Source organism: Perissodus microlepis, chromosome 1 (genome assembly GCF_051167445.1).
Source record: "Perissodus microlepis isolate ML-2025 ecotype Zambia chromosome 1, ASM5116744v1, whole genome shotgun sequence".
NCBI classification, from domain to species: domain Eukaryota; kingdom Metazoa; phylum Chordata; class Actinopteri; order Cichliformes; family Cichlidae; genus Perissodus; species Perissodus microlepis.
The window spans coordinates 35,490,910-35,505,135 of NC_140461.1; positions in this window are offsets into that span (position 1 = coordinate 35,490,910).

A 14,226-nucleotide genomic window follows, 5' to 3' on the forward strand; every position below is an offset into this window, starting at 1 on the left:
GGCTGCCAACTGGCGCTGCTGGCGCTCGCTCCACGGGTCAGAGACCTTGGACATCGCAAATGCCAAGGGTTTATGATCAAAGTACGCGGTAAAGCTCCGACCCTCGAGAAAAAAACGAAAATGCTGCGTCGCGAGGTGCAGGGCCAGCAACTCCCTGTCAAAAACGCTATATTTGCGCTCACTGTCCCTAAGCGTGCGACTGAAAAAAGCGAGCGGTTGCCAGACACCGGAGACCCGCTGTTCTAATACTTCGCCCACCGCCCCGTCTGACGCGTTGGTGGAACGGAAACGGGTGGGCCAGCAGGGCGCCGTTGGCCAGCGCGGCCTTGGCCCCTGAAAATGCCTGGATGCGTTTAGGGAGCCAATCAATCGGGTCCTTAGTTGTTTTACCCTTCAAGGCAGCATAGAGAGGCAGCAGCAGGTGCGCGGCTCTGGGGAGAAAGCGGTTGTAGAAATTGACCATCCCCAAGAACTCTTGCAGCGCTTTAACGGACGTGGGATGCGGAAAAGCCGAAACGGCCCGGACCTTGTCCGGCAACGGATCCACACCGTCAGCGGAAATGCGGTGGCCCAAGAAATCCAGAACTGGCAATCCGAACTGGCACTTGGAAGGGTTGATGATCAGGCCATGTGCCGCCAAGTGCTGGAAAACCTGATGCAGATGGGACGCGTGCTGACTCTCAGAACAGCTGGCCACCAATATATCGTCAAGGTACACAAAGACGAAAGGCAGCCCGCGCAAGACAGAGTCCATCAACCGCTGGAAAGTCTGGGCGTCGCGTTTCAGGCCGAACGGCGTGAAAAAAAACTCAAACAGGCCGAAAGGGGTAATAACGGCAGTTTTGGGAACGTCTTCGGCGCGCACAGGAACCTGGTGATACCCCCGCACCAAGTCGAGGTGCCGGCGAGGTGGGCGGAAAAATCCTGGATGTGGGGAATGGGGTAATGGTCGTTCTCCATGACATTATTCAAACGGCGAAAATCCCCAAATGGCCGCCACCAACCATCTGACTTGGGCACCATGTGTAGCGGAGAGGCCCAGGCACTATTCGAGCGCTGCACAATGCCGAGGCACTCCATAGCGGCAAACTCTTCCCGACGGAGAGTTTTGTGGGGTCGAGGCGGCGCGCGCGTGCAAACACCGGGGAACCGACCATCGGAACATAATGTTCAACCCCGTGCTTCGTTGCCGTGTTCGAGAAATTAGGAACAGCCAGTGAAGGGAACTCCAAGAGCAAACGCTGAAAAACATTCCCTGAAGTCACTAAATTAGCCCGATTCAGGGGCTCGATGGCGCGAGTGAAACGGGGTATTGAAGAAAAGGACAGGGCATCGATTAAGCGTTTGTTAGCGACATCGACCAGCAGTCCGTGGGCACAAAGAAAATCAGCGCCCAAAATAGGTACAGAGCTAGCGGCAACAACAAAGGTCCATTGGAAATCCCGACCATGAAAACAAACAGTCACCTTTCCCCGAACGTTGCAATGGAAGAGTCATTAGCCGCAATAAGCTGTGGTCTGCAGCCCGCTGCTAAACTGTCGGCGCCGGTCGGGGGAAGGAGGCTCTTCTGGGAGCCGGAGTCGACCAGGAAACGTCTCTTGGAGCGCGAGTCTTCTATGAAGAGCAGTTTTTCTTTGTCGCCAGTGGTCGCGGCCGCTACTGCACGCTGGCGGGGCCCGTGTCCCAGGGTCGGAAAAGCGCAAGGCAGTAGTCAGCGGCGTGCTCCGGCGCCAAAACGCTGATGAGGTCCCGTCCGCGGTGTCGCTGTGCCGCAATCTTTGCCGTCAGCGAAGGATCTGAGGCAGGTCGGCGGGGAAGTGGAAGGTGCCGCCAGCGAGGCTGGGACTAGGTCGTGATCATGGAAAGTGCAGGTAGCCAAGAGAATACGATCCGCTTCCTCAGCCAGGGAGCGATAATCCTTCGCGCCCAGAAGTGGAGAGTTGGCAAGGCCGGCTCTCACGGCTGCCGGAGGAAGATGTGGGCGAAGAGGAATCCCCCGCTGTCTGGTCCAAGAAAGGATAGCATGTGCTCCATCAGTTTGAGAGCTGTACCGCCACCCAGGCCTGAGAGGGTGAAGAGCTTCTCGGCTCGCTCTGCGTCGGAGAGGGCATAGCGCCGAAGAAGCAGCTCCTTAAGGGCGGCGTATTTCCCTCGGGTGGGTGGGTCCCGGAGGAGAGTCAACCCACGACGGGTGGTTAGAGGGTCGAGAGAGGCCACCACATGGTGATATTTTGTGTCGTCAGCCAAGATACCACGAAGGGCGAACTGAGCCTCCACGTGCACGAACCACGACAGGGGATCGTGAAGCCAACAGTCCGGCAGCTCGAGCGCCACAGCAAACGCAGCTGCAGCAGGAGGCAGAGGGCTGGCGACTGCTGATGCATCCAGAGCGGAGTCAGTGCCACCATCGGACTGCAGCATGTTCGAGTCAGGGGTCACCAATGTGGAGGTAAAGACAGATGACACGAGAGCTCTCCATTATCACTCCTCGTTTTTTATTCATCACCACACAACTGAATACTTTCCCCTCCAAAACACAGCAACAACACTTCCTGAGAACTGGGTGTGAGTGGAGCCCTTCAGTGGTCCACCACACTATAAAAATTCAAAATGAGGGATTTGAGGTGCTCTGCAATTATTGTGTTGGTTTGGCTAAAAAATAGTGTTTTGCATCTTTTTGCATCTAAAGTATTTGCACCACAGTTCAGGTTGTTTCTATTTAATGTTGTTCCCCCAACACAGTACAGCAGAATTTATGGTGAGTTTGTTACCTGACAAGAGATCGCACACAGCCCATTTTGGAAAAGTCCACAAGTTGGAGTGTGCAGACCAAGAGGTCAGAGCAAGACGTCGAAAGAACAATCAGAAAAAAGCAGCTGCACTAGAATCCATCTGCATATGCCCAAGAAGATGAGCCTGAATAGGACATCAACTACATTTAAATTAGCTAACTTCTTTCTTCTTTCTTCTTTCCTGGGGTTATTCCAGTAAGTTTTTGATCACCCATCACTCAGCTTCACACACTGGTTCTTGCAGCTGTGATTCTACAGTTACACCATCTGCTGCGGATCGAATATTTACGTCTAGTTAGTGATTAGTGGCTTCTTTGTGCAGTGTAAAACCACTAACACGTGTGTCTATGCTTTGCTTTGGCTTGATTTATGGATGCAGCCAAGCTAGCTAGCATTAGCCTATTACCCAAGTTCTCAAATCTCACATGAAACAGTGTTCAAGCTTCTTAGAAGCAGAAAGCCTACCACAGTTACTCCAAAAGTACAGGAACACCTCATCAAGGAGGCCACTAAAGAACCTGGAGTGACAGCTAAAGAACTGAAGGCCTCTCTTGCCTCTGTTAACGTCAGAGCTCATTATTTAACAATCGGAAAAGGACTGGAGGGAAATGGTATCCACCTGAGAGTTTGAGGTAAAAACCTCTGTCGGCCAAAAAGAACACAAAGCCTCATCTCACCTTTAAAAAAAACATCTTGAGGACCTCTAAGACTCTTGGGAAAAATGATGTGCACTGACGAGAAAAAAAGTGAACTTTTTGGAAAGATTTGCATCTCATTGGATCTGCTGTAAATAATAACATTTGTTTTTGGCTCTGCTGCAGGGGAGGGTGGTGCTGCAGGCTAAAAGGGCAGTGCCAGGGAGGCGGATGGAGCAGGTGGAGATAGTTACTTTCATCAGGGTTCTTCTTTCTTTTTGTGATGCCAGGGTGGGAGAAGAGAGCGCTGTCACCTGAAAGCATTGTATGCTTGTCAATGAACAGAAAAAAGCACACTCTGAATCCGGTGTGGGTCCTCGTGTGTTCACACCACTCTAATGTGGTCGAATTAAAGAAATTCCGCAAAGAAGAGTTTAATAAAAGTCGTCCACAGCGATGTGAAATGTAGCCAGTTATTGCAAATGCTTGACTTCAGGTCTTGCTGCCAAGGGAGCCACAACCAGCTATCAGGCTTAGAGAGACATTACTTTCCCCACACAGCCAAGCAGTGTTGGGTAAGTTACTTTAAATTAGTAACTTAGTTACATTACTAGTTACTTCTATCAAAAGTAACTCAGTTACTTCAAGTTACTCGTTACTTTCAGAGTAACTAGTTACTAGGGAAAGTAACTTTGGTTTTACTCAGAATTCTCTTGTTAATGTGTTGCTTCCGTAACTGGATACCCAGCCAGACTGCCAGTCTTCTAGCTTGCTTACTTGCCACAAGTGCACTGTGCCACCTACCAATAGAAAGGAAAAAAATAATGTGCACACTTCCACGAGAGAAATCCCACGCCTGGACCGTCGTTGACCGCCGCATGATTCTAGCCTGCTTTTTACACCCAACACAAAAACTGCAGTCGTGGTGCTTTCAATTGTACTCAGAACTCGGAAATTCTGCCTTCTGAATAGGAAGATGTAGGTAACACCAGACTGCAGATGAGCTGCTTACAGGGCTGGACTGGGACAAAAAAAAAAAAATCGTCCCAGGGAATTTGACTACCGGCCCACCATTATAGGAAAAATCATAAAGCCTTTGAATGAAAACAAACGCTGTTGTGACAGTGATGTACACTGTTCTGATGGTATATATGCATTAATCTATCAATCGTTTGTTCTAAGACTCAGATAATTTTTTTTTTAAAAGCGAGACATTTTAAATGAGAATAAGAAAGAAAAGTATTTCCTTGTGCCCCCCCTCTCCCTGTTAATGCCCTACCTGCCCCCCTGGCAACACTTTGCTAGACCCACCCCTGCACAGTTACCAGCTGTCAGCTAAGTAAAAAAAAGGATCCTGGTGTTATTTGTCTCTCGGAAACAGTTCATAACTTCCCTTCAACTCATTCATGTCACCTAAAAGGTAAACCTGTTTCTCCATCACCTGTTCAGCTCTGATGATTCAGTAAGGACATCTCCTGGTTTCATCTTCATGTTTCCCTCTCACCACATATCCAAACCGACATCTTGACCAGCAGCTTTACAGCTGTGGCTCCAGCAAACATCAGCTGATAGTAGAAAGTAATATTAAATAAATTCTAACAACAGCTGATCAAGCTTATACGTGCTACTGTTGTTTAGCGCGACACCCGCTGGTTTCCTCTTTCTGGCGCAAAGTAGGCGATAAATAAACAAGAGAGAAAAGCCGATCAGCTGATCATTGATCAGTTTCATGATTGAAGTAGAAACAGGAGAGGGGGTGAGAGGATGAGAGAAGAAGAGGCAGCTGTGCAGCATAAACACAGAATAAATCCAGCTTTGTGTCTTTTTCATTGTAGCTGAAGTCCGGGACAAACTGTTCCTTTTCACCTCAATACGAAACCCGTAATATTTTCTCTGAATACGAGACGATTCTGTTTTTTACGGGACAGTTGGCAACTCTAATAATTAACCTATGAACAAAATAAAGTTCAACATCAGTAACATCACAGCACCACCCAGCTGTATAGAAACTCCGTCATGCTAGCTAGTACGCAGTACGAAAAAGTCAGCATAACGAAAATAAACTCCACCTAAACTTGATTTATATGTGACTCAGATACACTGCAGGTCATAACTTCTTACCTGAAGTTCAGTTCACCTGATACTCGGACCGGCGGCTGCTTCGGGTCTCTCCTCTTGGCCCCCTTTTCCTTCATCCACCTGCTGGCTTCCACCACTTGCTAATGTTATTGAATCTGTGGAAGCTCCGCGATAGCCACCACACGAAGTAACGAATAACGAGCCTATCTAAATCCCAGTAACGAGTAACGCGTTCCTGGTTTTGGCATAATAACTAGTTACCGTGCTCGTTACCACAATAATAACGTAGTTACTGTAACACGTTACTTAATAACTCGTTAGTCCCAACACTGCAGCCAAGTAGGTCTGGATAACTTTTTTTCTTGTAATAAATGAAATCATAATTTTAAAACTTTATTTTTTATTTACTCGGGTTATTTTAGTCTGATATAAAAATTAGTTTGAAGATCTGAGACATTTAACTGTGACGAATATGCAAGAAATCAGGAAGGGACCAATATTTTTTCACAGCACTGTATTTATGTGTGTTTTACTGCAGTTGATAAGATTTATTTACACAGCATGTAATAACTATCTAAAAAGATTGCTGCTAAAGGTTTCTGTGCAGAAATCGTTGTGGGACCATGGTTAGTACTTTTTCTGTTTTTGCTCCTGGAGCTTTGAGCCAAAATAACAGTTTATTTTGCCTCCCTTCTTCTCTTCTTCATGCTCTGTGGCAGCCCACCACCATCCACGATGGATCCATGAGCAACTCTGGCTCCTGGCTATCCTAAACCTCCACCTACTCATCTGCCAGAGGTTCCAGGTGTAGAGGGTGCTTTCTTACTCATGCTCTCCTCTTCTTGCTCAGGAAAATGGAGGTGAGGATGGTGGAAGTGAGACAGAAAATCTCTGAAAAAACATGATGTAAAAGCAGTTCAATGGTATTACAGAACAGATAACCAGGTGGAAAATATACTTGGTTATGCATTTATTTTAAATGTATACAGTGTTAAAAAATGGTCTCACCCTGTTGCAGCTGGGATGGGATCCAGGCCGCCACCCCATGATCCTGTGTTAGTTAGACAGAAGAAGATAGATGGAAAGATGGTTAAATACAGTTTGCAAAAGCTGAAACTCTCCATGTTAAATGCACAGAGGCAACAAAGCCTCACCATCAGCACTTGACTCCGCTGCCATGGAAACGCTTCCTCAAAACATCTTCACACATGTTGCTCTTACAGGATGCATCTATCTATTAGTCTATTCAGAGCAGTTAATTCACACTTCTAAATATTCCTGATGTGAAACCAGAAAAACAGATTTAACATTCATAGTCATTCTCTTCTACAGTACTTGTTATTTTTTAATTATGGCTCAGCTTTGCCCCATTCAATACTGCTTAGCAAAAATCCATTTCCATCCATCACTAAAACTAATATAATGACCTGAAATCCTAACAGTGCTGCCTCATTATTTTTGAGGGCGCCACACAGATGGCTCCAGCTCAGGCTCTTACAGCTCAATTATTAAGGAAGGGGAGCTGGGCAGATTTTTAGTCTTAAATTCAACTTTCTCCTTATACTTCCCCGTAGTGTTTGCTAAAGGGGGGTACATAGGGGAGGCTTTGGAGTCACCAGTTTTTGTTTCCATTTAGCCTTTCAATGCACTTATTACAGCATGTGCTTATTAGTGAGAAACCCAAGGCTAATTTTGTTGAGTTTTCAGTAGTAGGTTGGAAGGTTGGGCAGCCTTGACATGAGGAAAATGTTCAGCATAAGAGCAGAGACTATGGAGAGCCGTGCTACTGCAGTAATATCACTGTACAACAGCTGGCTCAGCACCTCAGTCAGAGGCTCAGCACCTCAGTCAGAGGTGCTGAGCTCGATGAACAGCTGTGCATCTGCTTCTACATAAAAAAGCAAGAATGTAATTTGATTTATTGCAAACACATAAACAATACGCATTTCTAACCAGTGTTGGTTAAGTTACTTGAAAATAGTAATTAGTTACTTTATTACTTAGTTACTTTTTGAAAACATGATACACAACCTGAATGTAACAACAGACCTTTCAGCCCAATTCTACTTTTTATGCATAATCCATCATATAAAATGTAATCAACACTTGTTTTATGAGTTTTACTCTTTTATCTTTATGTATCAAGCAAACATTAAATGATATCAACAGTCTTTGACTTGAAGAAATGTGTTTAACATTTAAACCTATGTTCTGCATATTCCAGCATATAAAATAAAATCATGTTTTGTGTTTACACTCTTTCAAATAGATGCAAGTAAAACACAGTAAAAATGAATAGAATCAAAGACTCAGCAGCTCTTAAATCTATTGTCTGTGTTTAGCAGGAGTGGGGCGGGTGGAGGTTTGCCCACAGCAGTCATGTCAGTGGGAGGATCCGGGGGTTTCTCTGTGAATGTCACGTTCCCGTAGCAGCGTGCTCGCTGCTCGCTGCTCGCTCAGATTTGAAGTTGAATTTTTCGCTGTAGAAAGAAGTTTTCTTCCCACGCAGAGTGTACAGCAGACGCTAATGTTTGTGTCACTTTTTACTGAATCAAACTCAAAGTAATGTGATTACTTCCACGCTTTAAACGCTGCATGGTCGTACTCTCTCCATCACTCCATATTATCCATGGTTGATCTGCACACGTCTGTTGCTACCACGGACGTCGCATGAGTCTGTCCCTGTGGGGCTTTATATGTTATTAATAAAATCTTTAAATTCATTCTGAATTTCAGTAAGAGCCAGCGAAGGGAAGGAATAATTGGAGGTGATAAGCACATGCCGGCTAGTTCTTGTGAGCAGCCTAGCTCCTGCATTCTGGACCAGTTAGCTACAGTAAGGAGCACTGGGAGATGCATGTGAAAAGAGAGTTACAGTATTCAAAATGGGAAAAAAAATGAAAGCGTGTACTATAAGTCCCACATTAGTGTGTCTCAACAGAGGTCTGATTTTAACAGTTTCTGCATGAATGACACAAACTGGATGAGCTTTGAGCAGATGATTTGATATTGTTGGTGATGCTATCAGTCCAGTAGTGATAGTGTAGCTCAAGTCTCCTAGTTTCGCTGTTTCATTTGCTTGCTTATCTGGCAATTCATGCTTCATACTTACCTGCTCTGCCCTCCTTAATCACAGATCCTGGTGTTCCTGCCTCCGAAGAAACCTGCCTGGCCAACTTTCGGCCACTAAGAAATACTTACCTGCATCCAAGCAAAGAAGACTCATCTTCCTCGTAAAGTCAATAACTACTCAGTGTTTACCAAGGTCACAGATCAAGTGAACAAAAGCATTGTTCATCTTCACTTTCTCCATAATGTTAGAATATTCAGGCTACATCCATCATTCTGTTGGATTTTCCGTAAGAATCTGTTGAACCTTCAAACACACGCAGCAGACACACAGCAAAGACACGCAGCAGACACGCAGCAGACACGCAGCAAACACATGCAGCAGACACACAGTAAAGACACGCAACAAACACATGCAGCAGACACACACAGCAAACACGCAGCAGACATGCAGCAAACACACGCAGCAGACAGGCAGCAAACACGCAGCAGACACACAGCAAAGACACGCAGCAGACATGCAACAAACACGCGCAGCAGACACGCAGCAAACACATGCAGCAGACACACAGTAAAGACACGCAACAAACACATGCAGCAGACACACACAGCAAACATGCAGCAGACATGCAGCAAACACACGCAGCAGACAGGCAGCAAACACGCAGCAGACACACAGCAAAGACACGCAGCAGACATGCAACAAACACGCGCAGCAGACACGCAGCAAACACATGCAGCAGACACATGCAGGAGACACGCAACAAACACACGCACTGCTATGAAAAACATGTAACACAGAATGTTGTTGAACTGGAAATTAAAGCGACATCAGTCTCGTCTCATGGTTTACTCACCCATCAGAAGTGACACTCCTGCTTCATTTGTCCCAAATAACTGAAAGCAAAAGATGGAAAAGCGTTCGATTTTCTTGTGTAGTTGCAGTTTTAGTGGATCGGTGTCATTTCATAGCCCAGAGACTGGAAGTCAGCTTTTGCAGCACTGAGGAGCCATTTCACTGCAGCTGCTACCTGTAATAGCGTATTGATGTATTTCTCTACTCCTCATTTAGCACCTTAAACTTACTGTTTTATCCATTTGTCCTTGTCTTTGGTATATTTGTCATTTTCAGTTTCCTTTCCCAGAGCTTTCTATCATTAATCTTTCCCCCGTCACCTGTGATGGGCTAAAGCATTAAAAACAATCAAACTCTGCCATAAAACAATCTTTATAGCATATAAAAGGCCAGTGATTCCATACTAATTATACATGTGGCTTAAATGTAGCAGAAACTTAACAAACCAGTACAAATGGCTCTTAACTGATAGGATTCTGTTTCTATTCTTCTTCTATTGTACTTTTATTGTGCACTTCCTTCCTTTTACTGTATCAACCAGCTGCATAGGTACTACACCTTATTAATGCTGTTACATTATTTCTTCAATCTAGACTGTGGTTCTTTGTGCTCCAAACTTTTTGTTGTTGTTGTCTGCTAACCAACTTCCTTTCCACTCTTCATAGCTGCTCTCACTTCCTCCTTGTCTCTTCACGTTCTTCATTTTTTGCCTCCACCTTCACAGCACACACTCCTCACTCATTAGTGCATTAGCATTTCTTCCCCAGTCATTCTAACCTGCTGCACATCCTTTCTAGCGCCATCACTCTGTCTGGCCAATCAATACAAGTCAATTTCTGCTTCTTTAGTGTTCAGTCTCACAGCTCACTGCAAGCATTTTCCTTTTCCTTTGCTTTTGCATAAAAAAACTATAATTTAAGTAAAGGTAAAGTTAACAAAGCATATTGAATAAGTGAAAATGTCAGTGAGCAGATATTTTCACTTTGTTTTTAACCAACATCCATAGATATAAAAGAGATGTTCAAGAAGAAATGATCCAAACTTCTCAATAAGGAAAAAGTGTTTTCATATCACATTCAAAGGCGGTGAGTGGAACCTGTGAAATTGACGTCTTAGATCAGACTGAGCACACACTCCCACCTTCAGAAGAGAAAACCTCGCTCAATCCATGTCAGCGTTAGAGTAGCATTGCACAAGTGTTGTTGAGTTTGAGTGCTACTCAACAGTGAAACGATTTTCACTGCTGCGGGCAACGCATTGTTGTGTGGAACCTCCTGAGAATCTTGGCCTTCGGCCGTTTGCCTGTGAAGTCTCAAAGACCGGCTGAACCATGAGCCACGGTCACTGAAGACCTTCCTCAATCCTGAACCAGTCAACACTCCAAGCAGAGCAGCAGTGTGAACATGATTGCTCTTATCACACAGCTCAGTCATAGCTGAGTTTCTTAACACACTCGGCAGCACTCACCACCACTTCCAACCCTGTTAACAGAACCATGTCCTCTACAGGCAAAAGTCTGTGAGGAGCGTTTAACAACAACGCACAGAATATGAAGGCAGGCTCAGAAACTCCCTGAAAAAGCCCTGCAGCGTCCATCATTATAGCCCTGTAATGGACTAGCACCCTGTCCAGGTTTACTAACTCTCTTGGCCAGTGTCAAAGCTAGGCTGGCACACACACTGAGCAACACTCCTGTGAGCATGCTTTATGGCTGCAGAACTGGTGAGGTGGAAGGAACATCCTGGTATCTCATGTATGAATCATTGAGCTTTTTTGTGGAATTGAATGATGCAGCATCTTGTAATCATTCATTTTTAATGCATTTTTGCTAATGCAGATCTCTTATGCAGTTAGCAAAGTGGCTGTGTAAAGTCCCTTTCACATAGATTACAAACTAAATCCTTAAAATAATCAATGGTAATGATGGAAAGAACAAGCTTACAATTCTTAACCTTAAGACATATATTAATGTATACAAACTAAAAGAAGAGAGCGCACAGAAAAGTAAGAGAGAGAGAGAGAGACAAAGGGAGACAGTCATAAAAGCGGGAATTGTGGCTGTTTGAAAGAAAAACCCAAAGCGTTTTGCACTGCCATGAAGCAAAGGTTCTTCCATCTTTACTTCACAATAACCTGAAGGTCTCTTCATTTTAAAATCCTTAAATTATTCATACAGGCCGTCGTGGGGAGAAGCTGACAGATGAACAGTCGTAAATGCTTTTAAAATCAAAATAATTCAAGTGGATTTGATTTTTATCATCAGACCTTGCAGGACCGGATATACTATACTACTATATAAATATAGTCTATAACTTTATTTTCTTTAGCCCAGATAATTAAACGTTTCAGTTACATAAAACATGTGAAATCTGATTTTATGTACTGCATAGCCTGATAATATGATATAGTATGATAAGAATGTAGCCCAATAAGTATAAAATCCAGGAAGTTATACAACATGGGGCGCTTCATTTGGTTAAAGTTTCATGCTCTTTTTATTAATTAGAAATGCCAGAAATCTTCACTGTCATGAAACATTTTTCACCAAAAATTTAAACCTAATTTTTCCTGATTTTTGGGGCTTGCACTCTGGGGTCCAGGGTACAACTTGCCACTTTTTGCCCTGCCCTGTTTGGTATCATTCTTTTCAGCACAATCTCACATATCTGAATTTACAGTTGGTTTTTCGTTTTCATACACTGTATTAACACAGTTGATCTGGAATCACATACAAACCGAGTAGGTCAGTTTTACTGTGAAAACCACAAACACGCTCAGGGAATTGTTTTCATACCTTGAAATGCAAATATCAATGATAAATTTTAAAAACTTATGGACAAATTTTGTAAACAATAAAGTCATATACAACTATTTACCTAAAAACGCAGCCACTGCATCTGCTGTTTTTTGAGAATAAAACTACAATTAGAGAACAATGGGGCGTCACAATGAGATGCCACATGCATTATTTGTGCCAGTGCAAAACATAGTTTGTCCATCACAGAGGAGAACACCACAGGCCTGACAGCAGGAGGCCTATCTGCTGTTTCCACCTGGAGACAGCGTTTACATTGCAAGCTGCCTTTGGTGGCTTTTTTGGTGACACCCACCACTGCCCTCACTGTTATGACATATTATATAACATATTATGTTATGACACACAAAACAAAACAAACAACTGCACAACACAACACAGTAACTACACACTCCAAACACGCTAAACACCACAGATCTCTCACATCTCAAACCTCCCTGCCGATATCGCTCTCTCCTGCCGTCACTACCAAAACTTTCCCCTCTTCCTAAATGACCAAAACCCGAAATCATTTTTTATTGGTTGACACAATGCACGTTTACACCAATAGGAAAAGGTGACATTTTTTTCCTTTTCTTGGGGGGTGGCTGTAGAGCAGGTCATCTACTGATCAGAAGGTTGGTGGTTCGATTCCTTGCTTCCCCTAGTCTGCATGCCAAATATCCTTGGGCAAGATACTAACCCCAAATTGCTCTCCGATGCATCCATCAGAGTATGAATGTGTGTGAATGTTAGTTAGAAAGCACTAAGAAAAAGTGTTTGGGTGAACACACAAGTTGTGTAAAGCGCTTTGAGTGCTCAGAAGAGTAGAAAAACCAGTCCATTTACCATTCTTTTTTTCACGCTGTCCTTAGAAAACACAGTTTTTACCGTTTTCACTGCACTAAACGTGACGATTCAGAAACAAGCATCGCGTATAGTTTTTGTGGTCATAACTCTGGTTTTAGTGGCTCATCAATAAAATTTAAAAACTGGTGTATAGTTTGCAGTCCGAACTTTCAATGTTGAAATAGAGACTCAGCGGGGCTGCAGCTTGCTGCTATGGAATCTTAACTCGGTCACATGATTTGGAGGTGCGGCGTGTTAGTAACACTCACCTTCATTCCATTTCCAGACTCACAATCAACTACCTGCATTGAAATCTAAAAATGCTCATGGTGTTGATTCAAAATGTGCTCTGGCACAATCATAAGCATTGGTTGCTATGGACAACAAGAAATAAAACTGGTCCGCACCATGGGCTGGACCATTTGTTAGTGGTGGAGGGGGGGGGGGGGGGGGGGGTAACACTATGTGATATATTCAGTTTTAGAATTTAGTTTCAATGTTAATTGTTGCTAGGCTCAAAGTGTTAATGCTAGCTTATTTTAATAAACAACATTGTCATATGCAAAACTAGGGTGGCCCTGGGGGTGACCACCCCTGTGAGGTGTGCTGCATGTCCTCTTATGGCTCTGACTATGTTCAGAGTGGTGATTGTAAGCACAGCAGCACATTAGCATTTAGCATAGAGAGCTGAGGTGAAAGTACAAATATGCAATTAAAAAGTACTGTAAATGTAAATGTGTTCAGTGCATCAATGTCAAAAATGTTGAAGGTTTGATGAAGTTAAATTATACAGATGGAAACTTCTCATCATCCTCGATTATCAGGAGAGCCTTTCTCTTTAAATTGAGGAAAGTCGCCAGTTTTTGCTTTATTTAGTCAGAAATCTCCCGGGGTCGTACTCATAATGAATGAAGATCGGTCTGAACAGGTGCCCGCGTGCATTTGAGATGTGCTGCTGAACCGCCCGCTCAGAGAGAAAGCTCTTCCTCTTGGATCACTCACACGACACCTGGTTCACTTGTGCATGAACTGGATGTGTGTATGCTTTCATCTGGCATGATGTACTGTTGTGAGCTGATGATAATCCAGATGATTTCTGACTACACCTGTAAGCATCAAAGATCATGAAAACTCTGAAGTTCTATACTAAGG